Raw genomic sequence first — 14,924 nt, forward strand, 5'->3', positions numbered from 1 at the left:
ATTTTCTTTGTATACTGGAACACGGGAATTATACTCCCAAGTTTTTGCCCCTCTCCTCAAAATGAAAGGGAAGTCAAATGTTTTTCACAGAAGTAAAAAGCACTTCAAAGAAAAAGAGCATGAAACCAATATTAGATGACTTATTATAAAACCATCTTCCACTTTAATTTGTTTTTTTCTTCAGGTTTTCTAAGAAGGAAAATTGATGTCTACCTAGATTTGTTAGTTCCCTTTTTTGCTTTCACAAAATCTTTTTTCAAACATTTACTTCCGGGGGGAGAGGGGGAGTACTATTTTATCATTCTGTGAAAATCCGATTATAATGCATCAGGTATCAGTTGTTAGTAAGGTAACACGTGTAAAACTGAAAAAGACATTTATGTCCAGAAATAATGGGCCTTTTGCTCTTTATGGGTGTCGGTGATCTCAGCCTATATTCTGGAAATATGTTTTGAACTGTAAGTGATAACCGAGTTCTCCTGAGGACATGATGTTTTCTAAATGCCTGTCTGGTTTACTTTTTCATGGAAGGAATAATCCTGAGGCCTGGGTCCAACAGGGAAGAATGTTACCAAATGTGGCCTGAGACAACAGGGCTGGATGGAGAGTCCCAATTTTCCTCATCCTGTTTGCAAGGAGACCAGGTCATGGCACCAAAGACAACCTTGTGTATTTGTGAGCCAGGCAAATGCAGAGAAGTAAGTGGTGAAGCTGAGATCAGGTGAGTGAAGACCTGAACGCAGTGAGGTGGGTGGAGAAGGTCAAGGGTAGTGTTTCAGTTCTGAAGCCACAAATGGGAAGTGGTGCCAGAGCACCTCTTTTACGTCAGCTGTTGAGAGAGGTTCTATTGCTTGGAGTAGACACCCACCACTCCAGGCTAACCACTGAAAATCAATGGGTACACAAGACATATTTGTATTCACTCTTTTAAATCCTTCCGTTTCATCTCAGGGCTGTCATAGTTTTTTATCCTTTCATTCTTCCTTCCATGGGTTCCGGTTTTTAAACTCCATTCTCTACGGTTCTAGGTTCCTTTGAATAAAACCTTTTTGGTTTTGTTTTAAGAGCTTTGTGAAGGCGAGCACTTTTGCCTTTTTTCCCCCTTTGTTCATGTAGTCTAGCCTGGAAACCAGGACTTTATGTTGGCCTAGATTTCCCAGGTCTCTAATCAACTCTGCGTAAAGTGAAATAGCTTGCCAATGGGCATAATAATAATAATAATAATAATAAAATAATAGTGAGTACAGAACTAAGAAATGAGATTCAAAAATAAGAAGGAAAGTGATAGAGTCATAGGCTTTCTTGCAAAAATACCCACTCTGGCCAACTTAGAAGCACCCTTACCAATCAGTTAATACCATCTCTCCATGTGGAGAAAAGCAAAACCATTGGGAAATACTGCCTTCAAGTGTAAAGTTTGCTTTGTGTATTACCTTCTGGTTAAATTCCCATATATAAACAAACCTTTGAAAACCCATGATGAAAACAATGGCTGCCACTAGTAAGATTTCCAAGGGTCCTTTGAAAACATAGAGTAGATTTGTTTTTCTGGCACAACTACTTCAGAGAAGTTCACGCATGGTCATTTTATATCTCCTATATTTGCATTCTTGTTTGCTAAACGTAAGTCTTGTCAACGGGTTATTTTAAAAGTACTTTTTAAAGTTACCCACACCCTGAACAGCAGAACTGCTGTGTGTATATACAAATGCTCTGGAAAGGCACAAGTCAGGTATTGGGTGTAGGCACAGGACAAACCGCATGGTCTGCCTTGGCAGCCGTGTCCTCACCTGCAAGCTGCCCACACACACTCCCTTCCAAACGGTGCCCTTCTGATGCCAATTGGCTGGTGGAGCTACTCTGGGAGGAAGGCCTATGGGAGGGGAAGGGGGAGAAGGTGATGTGGATAAATATTTTATAAACTAAACTTTAAGCTTAAAATTTGATATATTCTTTCAAACAATTCACACCGTAAGTCCCATCCCTTAAAAACCTTGGACACTGAAGAGTTAAAAGGGTATGGAAGCTGGTGTAGCCTGGGGCTGTCATCCAAGGCCAGCAGAAAAGGCAGCAGGAAGGGTTTGGTTCTGGCTAGGCTACAGACAGGCCATCTGGATGCAGGGAAGGCCTAGAATGCCAGAAGCAGCTTTTCTTTTTGGTGTTAGGCTTCATTAAGTTCAGCCTGGGGAGAGTCTTTTTGGTTTAAGACCCAAACTGAGAGTCTTCTTTGAGTAGGGATTTGATATTCTGAATTTTATGTAGCAAACACCCATTACATATAGTCTTTGGTAACGAAAGTCACAAAAACATTGTACAAGAGTAAGCATATTTTTAAAGAATGTAGACCAGACTCCTAGATTTATAAATACACAGAAACGATGTGTAGTCTTTAAATAATTTTGCTAGGAATAGATAAATCTGAATAGGTTGTATGAAGAAAAATTGTTTCTTTATAGTCTCCCAGTCTGTGACTCTCATAAAGACTTATTTTATTGTTTTTCCTATAGTTCACCTGAAAAAGCAGCTTTACCCCACTGGAATTGCTTTTAGGTCTTTAAAATTACTTCCTTTCTTCATTTTTGTTTTGTATTTAATGATATTACATTTGGCATAAAGCTGGCATGGGCCAGTTATAATTCCTTTCACAGGAAATTTTCTTTAGTAAAATTGAAAAAAGAAAAAATGCTGCAGGGAAATTATAGCAACTTCCTACTCTATATCACTCATGAACATACACTCTTTTTGGAAACCACCCTCTTTAATTTAAAAGATATGATCTATTTTTCCCTAGCTATAGTAGTCAGCTTTAGATTTGTATGTGTTATTCTTAACAATTAAAGGAAAAGGTGAATGTAAATTCACTTGGACAAAACAAAACAGGAAAGAGAATATTATCCTTAAGAGAATTCTTACCTTAAGGAAGAGAAAATGCACGTATCTTTCTGGGCGGGAAGGGGGGGGGGGGTGCACTTTTTTTCTCTCCAAGGCATTAATTGCCACCTAGCAGCGGAGAAGGGAATTGCACACTAACTCTGGACTTCAACTCTAGAAAACATTTTTTTTTTTTAAGACTTTATTGATTAGAAAGAGAGAGAATGGGAGGGGGGAGGGCAGAGGAACAAGCAGACTCCCTGGCTTAATCCCAGGACCTTGAGATCATGACCTGAGCCACCCAGGCACCCCTAAAAAACATTGGTTTTAAAGGGCATGTTACTTTTTTTTCCTTTTAAGATTTTATTTGCGAGAGAGAGAGAAAGCATGAATGAAAGAGAGAGAGAACATGAGCAGGGGAAGAGGCAGAGGGAGAAGCAGACTTCCCACTGAGCAGGGAGCCTGATACAGGGCTCGATCCCAGGGCCCTGGGATCACGACCTGAGTTGAAGGCAGAAGCTTAACCAATGGAGCCACCCAGGTGAAGGGCATGTTACTTTTATCATGACCAATATATATTTTTTTCATGACCAATATTTAAAGAATTATTTGCCTACTGGTAGATTAGGGATTGAATTTTTTTCTCTCTTGTCATGAAGGAAGAAAAATAAATTTAAAAATGAAAAATTTTGGCTTATTTATAAGAATGCTCTTTCCATCATAAAATGTCTTGCTGGGACGCTTAGGTGATTCAGTGGTTAAGCATCTGCCTTCCAGCCCAGGGGGTGATCCTAGAGTCCCAGGATGGAGTCCCACGTCGGGCTCCCTGCATGGAGCCTGCTTCTCCCTCTGCCTGTGTCTCTGCCTCTCTCTCTCTCTCTGTGTCTCTCGTGAATAAATAAATAAATAACCTTAAAAAAAAAAAACCAAATAAAATGTCTTGCTTTTTTGTTTCTCAATGGTTACCCTTGCCACCTCAGCAATAGGCCAAAGGAAAAGAAATGCTGAAGTCACCCTGACACTAAAAAATGCTGGCTTTGGCTTATTAAAGGAAGAAATGTCTGTTTTTAATACAGAAAGCGGTTTCCCAAATAATCTCGGGGTGGATTTCTATAAAAACAAGATCAAAATGGATTTTATTTTGCTAGGACAATAAGGGGTCATTTATTTTGAAAATCATAAGATATCGTCCTATAAAGGATGAAATAATTTCCAGACCAAAGGATTATTCAAAACTGTTTAAGAAGGACATCCTTATTTCAAACTTTACTAACCACGTGTTTACTTTTATAGCAGTCAGCCATACTGAATGCCAAAGTTTTAAAGGAGTCTCTTATTGTGTTTCATAGATCTTGGCAGCTAAATAATAATAACATTTCTCCAAAGAAGACCTACAGATGGCCAACAGACATATGAAAAGATGCTCAATATCACTCATCATCAGGGAAATGCAAATCAAAACCACAAAGAGATTATCACCTCACACTTGTCAGAAAGGCTAAAATCAAAAACACAAGAATTAACAACTGTTGGTGAGGATGTGGAAAAAAAAGGAAACTTGTACACTGCTGGTGGGAATGCAAACTGGTGCAGCCACTGTAGAAGACAGTTTGGAAGTTCCTCAAAACATTAAATACAGAACTACCCTATAATACAGCAAAAAATTGCACTACTGGGTATTTATCCAAAAAATACAAAAACATGAATTCAAAGGGATACATTCACTCCTATGTTTACTGCAGTATTATTTACAATAGCCAAACCATGGAAACCCAGTTCCATTGGACCCAAGTGTCCACTGACTGATGAATGAATGGAGATGTGGTATAGCTATACAGTGAAATATTACTCAACCATCAAAAAGAATGAAATCTTACCATTTGCAACATGAATGGAGCTAAAGAGTATAATACTAAGCAAAATAAGTCAGTCAGTAAAAGATAAATATATATAATTTCACCCATATGTAGAATTTAAAAAACAAATGAGCAAAGAGACAAACTTAGACTTTTAAAAAGATTTTATTTATTTGAGAGAGAGTGAGCGAGCGAGAGAGAATGAGTGAGAGAGGGGCAGAGGGAGAGGGAGAAGCAGACTCCTCACTGAGCAGGGAGCCCAACTCAAGGCTCAATCCCAGGACCCCAGGATCATGACCTGAGCCAAAGGCAGACACTTAACTGATTGAGCCACCCAGGTACCCTTAGACTCTTTTTTTTTTTAATAACTAAGCCTTATACCCAACATTGTACTTGAACTCACAACCCCTAGATCAAGAGTTGCATGTTCTACCAACTGAGCCAGCCAACCAAGAAATAGACTCTTAACTATAGAGAACAAACTGATGGTTACCAAAGGGGAGGGGAGTAGGGGAGCTGGGTAAATTAGGTGATAGGGATTAAAGAGTAGATCTCTTGTGAAAAATAAGTTACACTTTTAGCCAGGAACTTTTTTTCAGCTTGTTACCTTTTGAAGTCCTCCTAAATATTTAATTTTGCTTGAATCTCTTTTGAAATGTTTATTTTATTTATTTAAGATTTTATTCATTTATTCATAGAGACATACAGAAAGAGAGAGAGAGAGAGAGGCAGAAACACAGGCAGAGGGAGAAGGAGGCTCCATGCAGGGAGCCTGACTTGGGACTCGATCCTGGGTCTCCAGGATCATGCCCTGGACTGAAGGTAGTGCTAAACCGTTGAGCCACCTGGGCTGCCCCATATTATTGCTATTTTATAGGTTTAAGCAACCGCAACAAAACAAAGGTTCAGAGAGGTGAAATAAGGCATTGAAGGTCTCAGAATTTATAAATAGCTAAGCTCAAATACAAAGCCAGTTCTGTCTTTATATTGGAGTGCCCAGTTCAATTCTTGGAACTCTTGTATCTGCTTTTCAGGCTATGGCTCTAAATATCTTCCCTAGGATGACTCCCAATTTTATTTTACTTTAGATTTTATTTTTAAGTAATCTCTACACCCAATGTAGGGCTCCAACTCACAACCCCAAGATCAAGAGTCACATGCTCTATCAAGTGAGCCAGCTAGGCGCCCTAGTGACTCCCGGTTTTAAATCTGCAGCCTCCATCTCTCCAGTGAACTCCAACTCATATGCCAACAAACTATGCCTTAACTCCACTCAGATGTGTAACAGACATCCCAAAGTTGAAATATACCATACTGCATCATCATCTTTCCCCCCAAAACCTGCTCCTCCTATCTCTTCTTCCTTGCACTTCATCACAACTCCATTCTTCCATTTGCTCAGGTCAATAACGTCAGCCATTTCTAAACCTCTTCTTTTACAAGCCACATCCAATCCACTAGCAAAGTACTGTTGGCTCTGCCTTCAACATATATGCAGAATCCAATTACTTCCTACCATGTCAGCATTACAACTCTGGTCTAAGCCATTATTGTCTCTCATTTGAATTACTGTAAGAGCCTTGATCTTGTTAGCCTGCTTGGCCCCCTATAATCTGTTCTCAACACAAGGGTCAGGATAATATCTTCTAAATGTCAGTCATGGGGCATCTGGCTGGCTCAGTTGGAAGAGCTTTGACCCTTGGTCATGAATTTGAGCCCCACAGTAGGTGTAGAGATTACTTAGAAATAAACTTAAAAAAATAAAATGTTAGTCATGATATTTCTGTATTCAAAACCCTCTAGTAGCTTTTTATGTCTCTCAAAGTCTTTACTGTAATCTGAAAGCCCTATACTGTCTGTAATCTCCATCCCATTTTCTCTCTGATTTCATCTCCTATTCTTCCTCTGGAATTTTTGTCTGTTTACTGAGGTATTTTTAGTATCTTAGTGAAAATGCTTAGCATTTAGTAAGATCAACACATATTTATTGAATGAATGAAAAATATCTGACTCCAGAAATTTTCATTTTCATCATTCTCTTCTATGTGTATATTGGTGACTCTGTGAGTTGAAGGTGATTGGCTGGACTTGGAGAGGCTCTTCTATCAAAGCTTCACTGGTGGACCAACAGAAGAGACATTTGGTCTCTTGGGGTGTTAATGGTTTTCAGTTCCTCTAAGTATATGATGTAGGGACTTTGCTCAGGGTGCACCCTAATTTTTAACCAGTAGTTGCAAAATTGATCAACAGGGGTATTTAGTAAAAAGCACAGACCAGAAAAGTAGCCTACTTCTCTAATTTAAAGGCCATTGTTTGTTAGTTTAAGATTTTTTAGAACTAAATGAAAATAAATTCTAATAAGAGCCAAGTTGAAATTTTCCCATGGACATGTAACATTCATTGTTACCCAACCATCTAGATGACATTCTGTAATAATTGCTTCATTTCTTGAAAAAAAATATTTCTAAACAACTCAAGTATGCCAATGGCTTTTGTACAGGCCTCACTTTTGGTAATACTGAGGGAGGGAAATTATAGAGTTTAGATAAGATTCTAAATTGTCATCCTTCTAAATTATGTCTATTAGTTCCAATTGTTCTATTCCAATCTTTAATTATTGCCAGAAGAGAATATTAGCTTCTGAATAACTAGAAAAAATAAAAAAGGTAGTAGTAGAACAGATAAGGTTGCCTTTAGAATGAGCTATCAGTTAAATGTCAGTTAAATAAATTATGATATGTTTGTATGATGGAGGATCCTACAGTTACACAGACATTTAAAAGCATGAAATGTGACATGAAATGTTTATGGTATAATGTTTAAATAAAAAAATCAGGGGAAAAATAAGCATTTATAATTTGATATAAATTTTTGTGATATAATTATTTTGTTAAGATTTTAATTCTACATGTTCTCCTATTCCCTTGCCCCTTGCCTCTGTTCAAGCAGGTATCCAGACCCCCATATTTTTGTGAGGCAAAAAGTAAGAGCTGCTTAGAGACAACATGGGCTCTTACTGTCTTTTGGAATGAGAAGGAGGGAAAAAGACAGGAATGCCTTTGAAAGTGAGGTGAAAGAGAGATTCCTCAAGACTTAGAAGTCTGAAGCCCAAAGGTTGAGTGAGCAGCTAAGTCTTCTGTCTCAGTGAAAGAGCCCAGGATGGTGGCAAAACCTCAAAGGAGAAGGCTGCACCTGGGTGCTGGGGCTGCCAGATTCACTCATTTGATTCTAGATTCTTGAGTTCCAAGGGTAGTAAAGGAATACTGGAGTCATCAGGCCAGAGGGAAGATGGCATAAACAGGAATCTCAACAGTAAATCAATGTGGACAGACAACTAAATAATTTCCAGGTACAGGGAGCCTGGGTGGCTCAGGTCATGATCTCAGAATCATGGCTCCCTGCTTGGTGGGGAGTCTGCTTCTCCCTCTCGCTCTGCCCCTCTCCCCAACTCGTGTACTCTCTTTCGCTCTCTCAAATAAATGAAAAATAAAACCATTAAATAATAATAACAATAATTGCCAGGTACTTCCACAATAGCTGAGGCCCTAGAAACTTCATAAAATCATAGGTGGAGAGGAAATGCTCAGTAACTGAGACTGACTTTCCCACCAGCATGGCAGGGTGGGAGCTCAGAGTTAGATTCAGGTTGATCTAAAGAAATGCGGTATTTATTTCTACGGAATGAGAGCCACACCTACAATACACATATGCATATTATAAATATTAGAAAATATATTCTCAGGGTAATTGTCCTCCTTTCTTTAGATACATATTGTAGGGGAAAAAAATCACTAAAATTTTAACAGTGATTTTTCTCTACCTAATGGATTATGAGGGATTTTGTTTCATACTGTTTGCATTTGAAAAAGTTTAATTAAATGCATATTCCTTTTATTATTGGAAAAAAATATAAAATCTTTATAATTTTACAACCAATGGTAAGCTTTTTTCCCTGTATATTTGAGCAGGTAAAAAAACAGGGAAGGGTATACATCATAATCTTAGTTTCTATTTTCCAGCTGCTTCAGACCTACCAATACTAACATTCTTAGAAGTATAATATAAACTCAACTTCAGGAAAAGAAAACAAGTTTTTCTCACTTTTTTTTTTTTTTAGTTTTTCTCACATTAAAAAAAAAAGTATTGTATACATCCTGTACCCTGTAAAAATTTTAAATATTATTGAATCAGTCAGAGTCCCAGCAGGAAACAGATGGCACACTCAAAAGGCACAAATGAAGAGAGTATACTCAGAATGTGGGCAAGGAAATAGCAAGAGATGATATAGTATCACTGCCAAGTAGTTGTGGCCAAGGTGGAGAGAGGGAGGGTAATAAATACCCCCAGGTCTCTTTCTCCCACTGCTTTAAAAAAAAAAAGATTTAATTTATTTATGAGAGACACAGAGAGAGGTAGAGACACAGGGAGAGGGAGAAGCAGGCTCCATGCAGGAAGCCCGATGCGAGACCTGATCTCAGAACTCCAGGATCACGCCCTGAGTCGAAGGCAAACACTTAAGCACTGAGCCACCTAGGCATCCCTCTCCCACTGCTTTCAGATCTCCTGCTAGTGCCCTCTATCAGCTAAGCTCAACCAGAAGCCAGAGGGGAAAGTGACATTGCTAATATAATCCATAAAAGCTGAAGATCTAGGGGCAATGGAGACTATCTAGCACAGTAACATAAAGTAACATATACTAATTTGCTATAAATATTTCCAAATTTAGGAATTAAGAGATACAAACTTCTAGCTACAAAATAAGTCACAGGGATTAAAAAGTACAGCATAGGGTATACAGTCAATAATACTGTAATAACTTTGTATGGTGGATAGGTGGTGACTACACTTACTGTGGTAAGCATTTTGTAACGTACATAATTGTCCGACATATATAATTGTCCAATAGCTATGTTATACCTGGAATTAATATAATATTATATGTCAATTATACTTCAATTATTTTTTTTAAATAGAAAAAAATACTCCCAAATTTAAAGATTTTTATTAGAAGAGTACTGGAAAGACAGTTTTATACATTAACCTTTGGTAGTACGCAATATGTTTGGAATTATTACTACTAGTGCTAGTGTACTTTTATTCATTCTTAACTTTTTTAACTATATTGAGCATAGTTTGTATAACACATTATATATATACATATATATATGTGTGTGTATATATATGTGTGTATATATATATATATATATATATATAAAATATAGGTCCTGTCATCCATCTATTATGATTTAATAGATGGAGACAATATATAAAAAATAGGTGCAATTGTTATGTGTGTAGCAGGGTGTTAAAATGAGACTTTATCTCACTTTTGTCTATGACTCTAAGAAAATAAATTATTCCCACATTCCATGGTAAAGTGGAAGACCACCAGAAGAGGAAATTGAAAAAATTGGGGGGGAGGGGACTGCTTTTGCAACTCTTACTTGTCTATCGACTTCTAAGTCAAAAAAGGTTGAAGTTTAGATTTTGAGAAGGTTTTTAGTGTGCAACAGTTGACATTGCTTTTCCTCATCTTCATGCTCAGGCAGAGAGGCTTTAATGGAACTTTGATATATGGCCCTTTGAGCTGGAGATTCTGAGGGCCACAGTGGATTAGTGTCAGGATCATATCTGAGGAAATCATTCATTCAATACTTACAGAGCACTTATTAGTGCATATCTCACTTGTACAGTGAACCAGTTACAGTTGCTATAGTACAGGTACTATTCTAGGCACAGGTGACTACAGCAGTGAATGAAACACATGAAAATCCCCTGCTTTTATGGAGCCAACATTTTAGGGGAATCTGGACAAGCAAAGATGACTAGCTAACTGCAGAGGTAAATTTTGAGTTCGGTTAAAATCCATACTTCCAGAGATGTAAGGCAAAGCCACTCTGTGGATATTTGGATCAGATATGGGCTACTGAAGAAAGAGTCAAGTGGAAGAGTAGAAACTTCCACAGAAAGAAGCTTGAGGCATATAGCACAGATGCTAGCTACTGACATCGAGCTTATTGCCAGATTGCGAACATTTACCCAAGGGCAAGCAAGAGATGGCCAGGATTTGCTCATCAGTGTAAGGTGAGGCTAGAGGTGTTTTCAAAGAATGCATAAAGTAACAAGTGTCAATTGTAAACACCTGTTAAGCTCAGAGAGCATCCACCTTTAATTACAGAACTATATTAGCCATGTTAAGAACTCTCTTGCCCTTCTCTCTGTTCCAACTTGGGAGAAATAAGGCAACCTACTTGTTGTCGGTAATGGGAAGGGGTATTAAAAAAGAAATTTTAGGTAGGGACACAGAAAGGAAGTCACCCATTCCCCTTTTATCATTGCAGGTTCAAGCTGGAGGGAAGAGGTAAATAACTCCTAAAGATTTTATTATTATACTGAATTTATCAATTACTAGTATGAGGCTGTTGAATTGACTAGTTAGTACTTGTGATATTTGTGCCATGTTTCATTCAAGGAGCAGGGAGTCATTAACTCCACTGGCATGGTTTTGGTTTTTTAAGAGAGAGAGTGCCAGGGCACATGCCCTGGGGGGACTGAGAGAGGGGTCAAGGGAGAGGGAGAGAGGGAGAAAGAATCTTCAACAGGCTCCACACTCAGCACAGAGCTCTACTCTGGGCTTGATCTCAGAACCCTAAAACCATGACCCAAGCCAAAATCAAGAGTTGGATGCTCAACCAACTGAGCCACTCAGGTGCCCCACCCACTCGGTGTGTTTTAATATATGGGGGAAAATAATCAGTTATTTGCAGATTGCACCATACACACCTCACTTGTACAGTGAACCAATTACAGTTGCTAAACAGAGTAACATACTGAGATTTATATGCCCATAGGGAAAAAATTTCAACTTGGCTTTTATTTAGTATTTACTTTTTATCTGGTTCTTAAAAAGTCTGATATAAACTAGCCAATGGCCTTTAAATTGAAGAAGTAGTGCTACATTTCCTGATGTAGTCTTCTTACAAAATATCTTTACTGATCAATTTTTCAGCTCTTGGGTAAGGACCAAGATGTATCCTAAGCCAAATCCCCAAAACATGCAGAAAGGAGCTCAAAGTCATAAAAAACTTCAGTAAGTGCTTAGGAACTTCAGTTTCAACAAAAAGGACAATCAAATGGCCCTTCTGATGGCTCATAAGTGGAGCTTTGACAAGAGCCACTCCGAAGAGTCTAGACAATCACTGTTAATGAATAATGTATCACAAAGCCTCATACATTTGCTTAGGAGATAATAATCAAAAGGGCAAGTTTGAGAGTAAGAGATTCATCATTCTTTCATTAAACATATGTTTAGTGAGTGTCTATTATTATACCAGGCTTTGTTCTTTTTTTTTTTTTTTTTAAGATTTTATTTATTTATTCATGAAAGACACACAGAGAGAGAGAGAGGCAGAAATACAGGCAGAGGGAGAAGCAGGCTCCCCACAAGGAGCCTGACATGGGACTCCATCCCAGGCCTCCAGGATCACCCCCTCCAGACCCATCCCCACCCGCCCACCCCTGGGCTGAAGGCAGCCCTAAACTGCTAAGCCATCCAGGCTCAGGCTTTGTTCTAACACTAGAAATACCTCAGCAAATAAAAAACTCCTATCCTTGAGTGTTTATTTGATTCCCTGTTACATATTTACAGTATTCCCATGTTGCCCCTCCCCCCAACTTTTACTTGACTTAGCCTCATTGGGTTTCTTTTCTTTGTATTCAACAGATTCCTTCCAGAAAAGTAACATGGTAACAAGGGGTCAACTTCCTAATAGAAGGGAACTCCTAAAATCAATGAGAAAATGACTAATAAAAATAGAGAAAAAAATTATTTTTTCCATTATAATAGCCATCTTTATTTGTAAAAATCCAGATATAAAATGTATTCTTTCAGTCTTTCCAAGGTTTTCTTTTTACAAAAACAAAAAGGCACATAAAAACCATCCCCACTGTCATTCCCACAGACGATGTTTTTCAGGCAGCCCTCCCCCCTCCCTCTTCCCCCCCATATAGCTACATGCTAAGTGACAATTCACTAAAGCAACATAGTCAAGAAGTACATGAAAAGATTTTTTTGCTAGTACTCAAAAAATACAAATAAAACTAAAGAGTTTTTTTTCTTTTTCTATCAACTTGATAAAAGTAAAAAGTACTCACCCTATTCAGTGCTTGTGAAGGCATAACGAAAGTGGAACTCACGGGCACTGTAGAAAAAAATTGATATAACTTTTAATTTTTTTGTAATTTAGCCATATTTACAATCATAATTATAAATGCAGGTTCCCTTTGACTGGGCAATTCTATTACCATGAATTCATCATAAGAAGGCAATTAGGAAAGTACATAAAATATGTGTATGCATAAGAATATTCACTATAGTATTTTTATGATAGCAAAGGCTTGGAATTAATCTAATGGCTCACCCATAGCTAAGTTAATTACTGTATTTCTACACAATGGAATAATAAGCAACTATTCAAAATAATATACATCATTTAAAAAATAATAATATATATCATTACTTAAGAACACAAAAACATGGCCATAACCTTTTTTAAAGATTTATTTAAGAGAGAGCATGCTCACATGTGCACAAGCATGGGAAGAAGCAGAGGAGGAGAGAGAGAGAGAGAGAGGGAGAGAATCTCAAGTACACTTCCCACTGAGCGTGTAGCCAATATGGGGCTCCATTTCATGACCCTGAGATCATGACCTAAGCCAACACCAAGAGTCGTATACTTAACCAACTGGGCCACCCAGGCGCCCCTGCATGACCTTAAGTGTATTATAAAACAGTTCAGTATGATTTTATTTGTAAAAACAATTATATATATATATATATATATATATATATATATATATATATATATATATACATACACACACACACATATATTTAAGTAGGCTCCATGCCCAGCATGGAGCCCAACTAGGGACTCGCAATTCCTGAGATCAAAACTTGAGCTGAGATCAAGAATTGGATACTTAACGGACTGAGCAACCCAGGTGCCCCCATTATACATATTTTTGGAGCAAGTGACTATATACATATGTAGAATAGTCAAAATGTTATGTACTATATAAAAATTTTTATTTTTATTTTTTTTAAGATTTTATTTATTTATTCATGAGAGACACACACACAGAGAGAGAGAGAGAGAGAGAGGCAGAGACACAGGCAGAGGGAGAAGCAGGCTCCATGCAAGGAGCCCGATGTGAGACTCGATTCCGGGTCCCCAGGATCACGCCCTGGGCCGAAGTTGGGCGCTCAACCACTGAGCCACCCAGGCATCCCCTGTACTATCTAAAATTTTTTAAATGAGTAATCATTCAACACTTATTAAACAATATTTATTAAGCATTTAGTATGTACTAGGCATTATGCTGAGTGTTAGAAAAAAAGAACAGTTAATTTAAACTGGATAATTTAATCTACTAAATTAACAGTGATTTTGAAAAATGACAACAACCAATATTGGTGAGTTTAAGGAGGAGGAGATGCTCATATACTATTGTGGAGAGTATAAACCAGTAAAACATTTCTGGAGGGCAATTTAGCACTTTTTATTAATAGGCTTTAGAAAAATCCAATTCATTTGATTCTGCAATTTTTAGGAACTTATTCTAAGGAAAGGAGTATAAAAACATGTATCAAACAGCATATAAACAAGTGGGTGTGTAGGGGGAACCTAAATATCAAACAATAGGGACTTGGGTAAATAAAACATCGTGTGAAAAATAAAAAAATAAAAAATAAAACATCGTGTGTTCATAATGCAGATACTAGGAAGTCCTATTTAACCTGGAAAATGTGTAACAGGGAAAAATATATATATATAAAAGGGAGGGGTTTAAAAAGACTGTGATACTAAATTGCTCCGAACTTGAGCAAATCACTTAAGTGATCTGAGTCTGTTCCTTCAACCGCAACGTTTAGATCACTAAGGACCCTTTCAACTCCTAACTTACCTGAACCTAGGTACTTACCTCTTCTACTTTATAAAGAAAATAAATTATCATCATTGGTGCGAAGTAGATATTAAGCTGACAGGTGTGGGGCACCTTGGGGGGACTCGGAGGTACAGCATCTGCCTTTGGCCCAGGGTGTGATCCCGGAGTCTTGGGATCGAGTCCCGCATCCGGATCCCCATGGGGCGCGTGCTTCTCCCTCTGCCTGTGTCTCTCTCTGTCTCTCATGAA

The sequence above is a fragment of the Vulpes vulpes genome, chromosome 11 (genome assembly GCF_048418805.1).
Source record: "Vulpes vulpes isolate BD-2025 chromosome 11, VulVul3, whole genome shotgun sequence".
In the NCBI taxonomy this organism is placed as follows: domain Eukaryota; kingdom Metazoa; phylum Chordata; class Mammalia; order Carnivora; family Canidae; genus Vulpes; species Vulpes vulpes.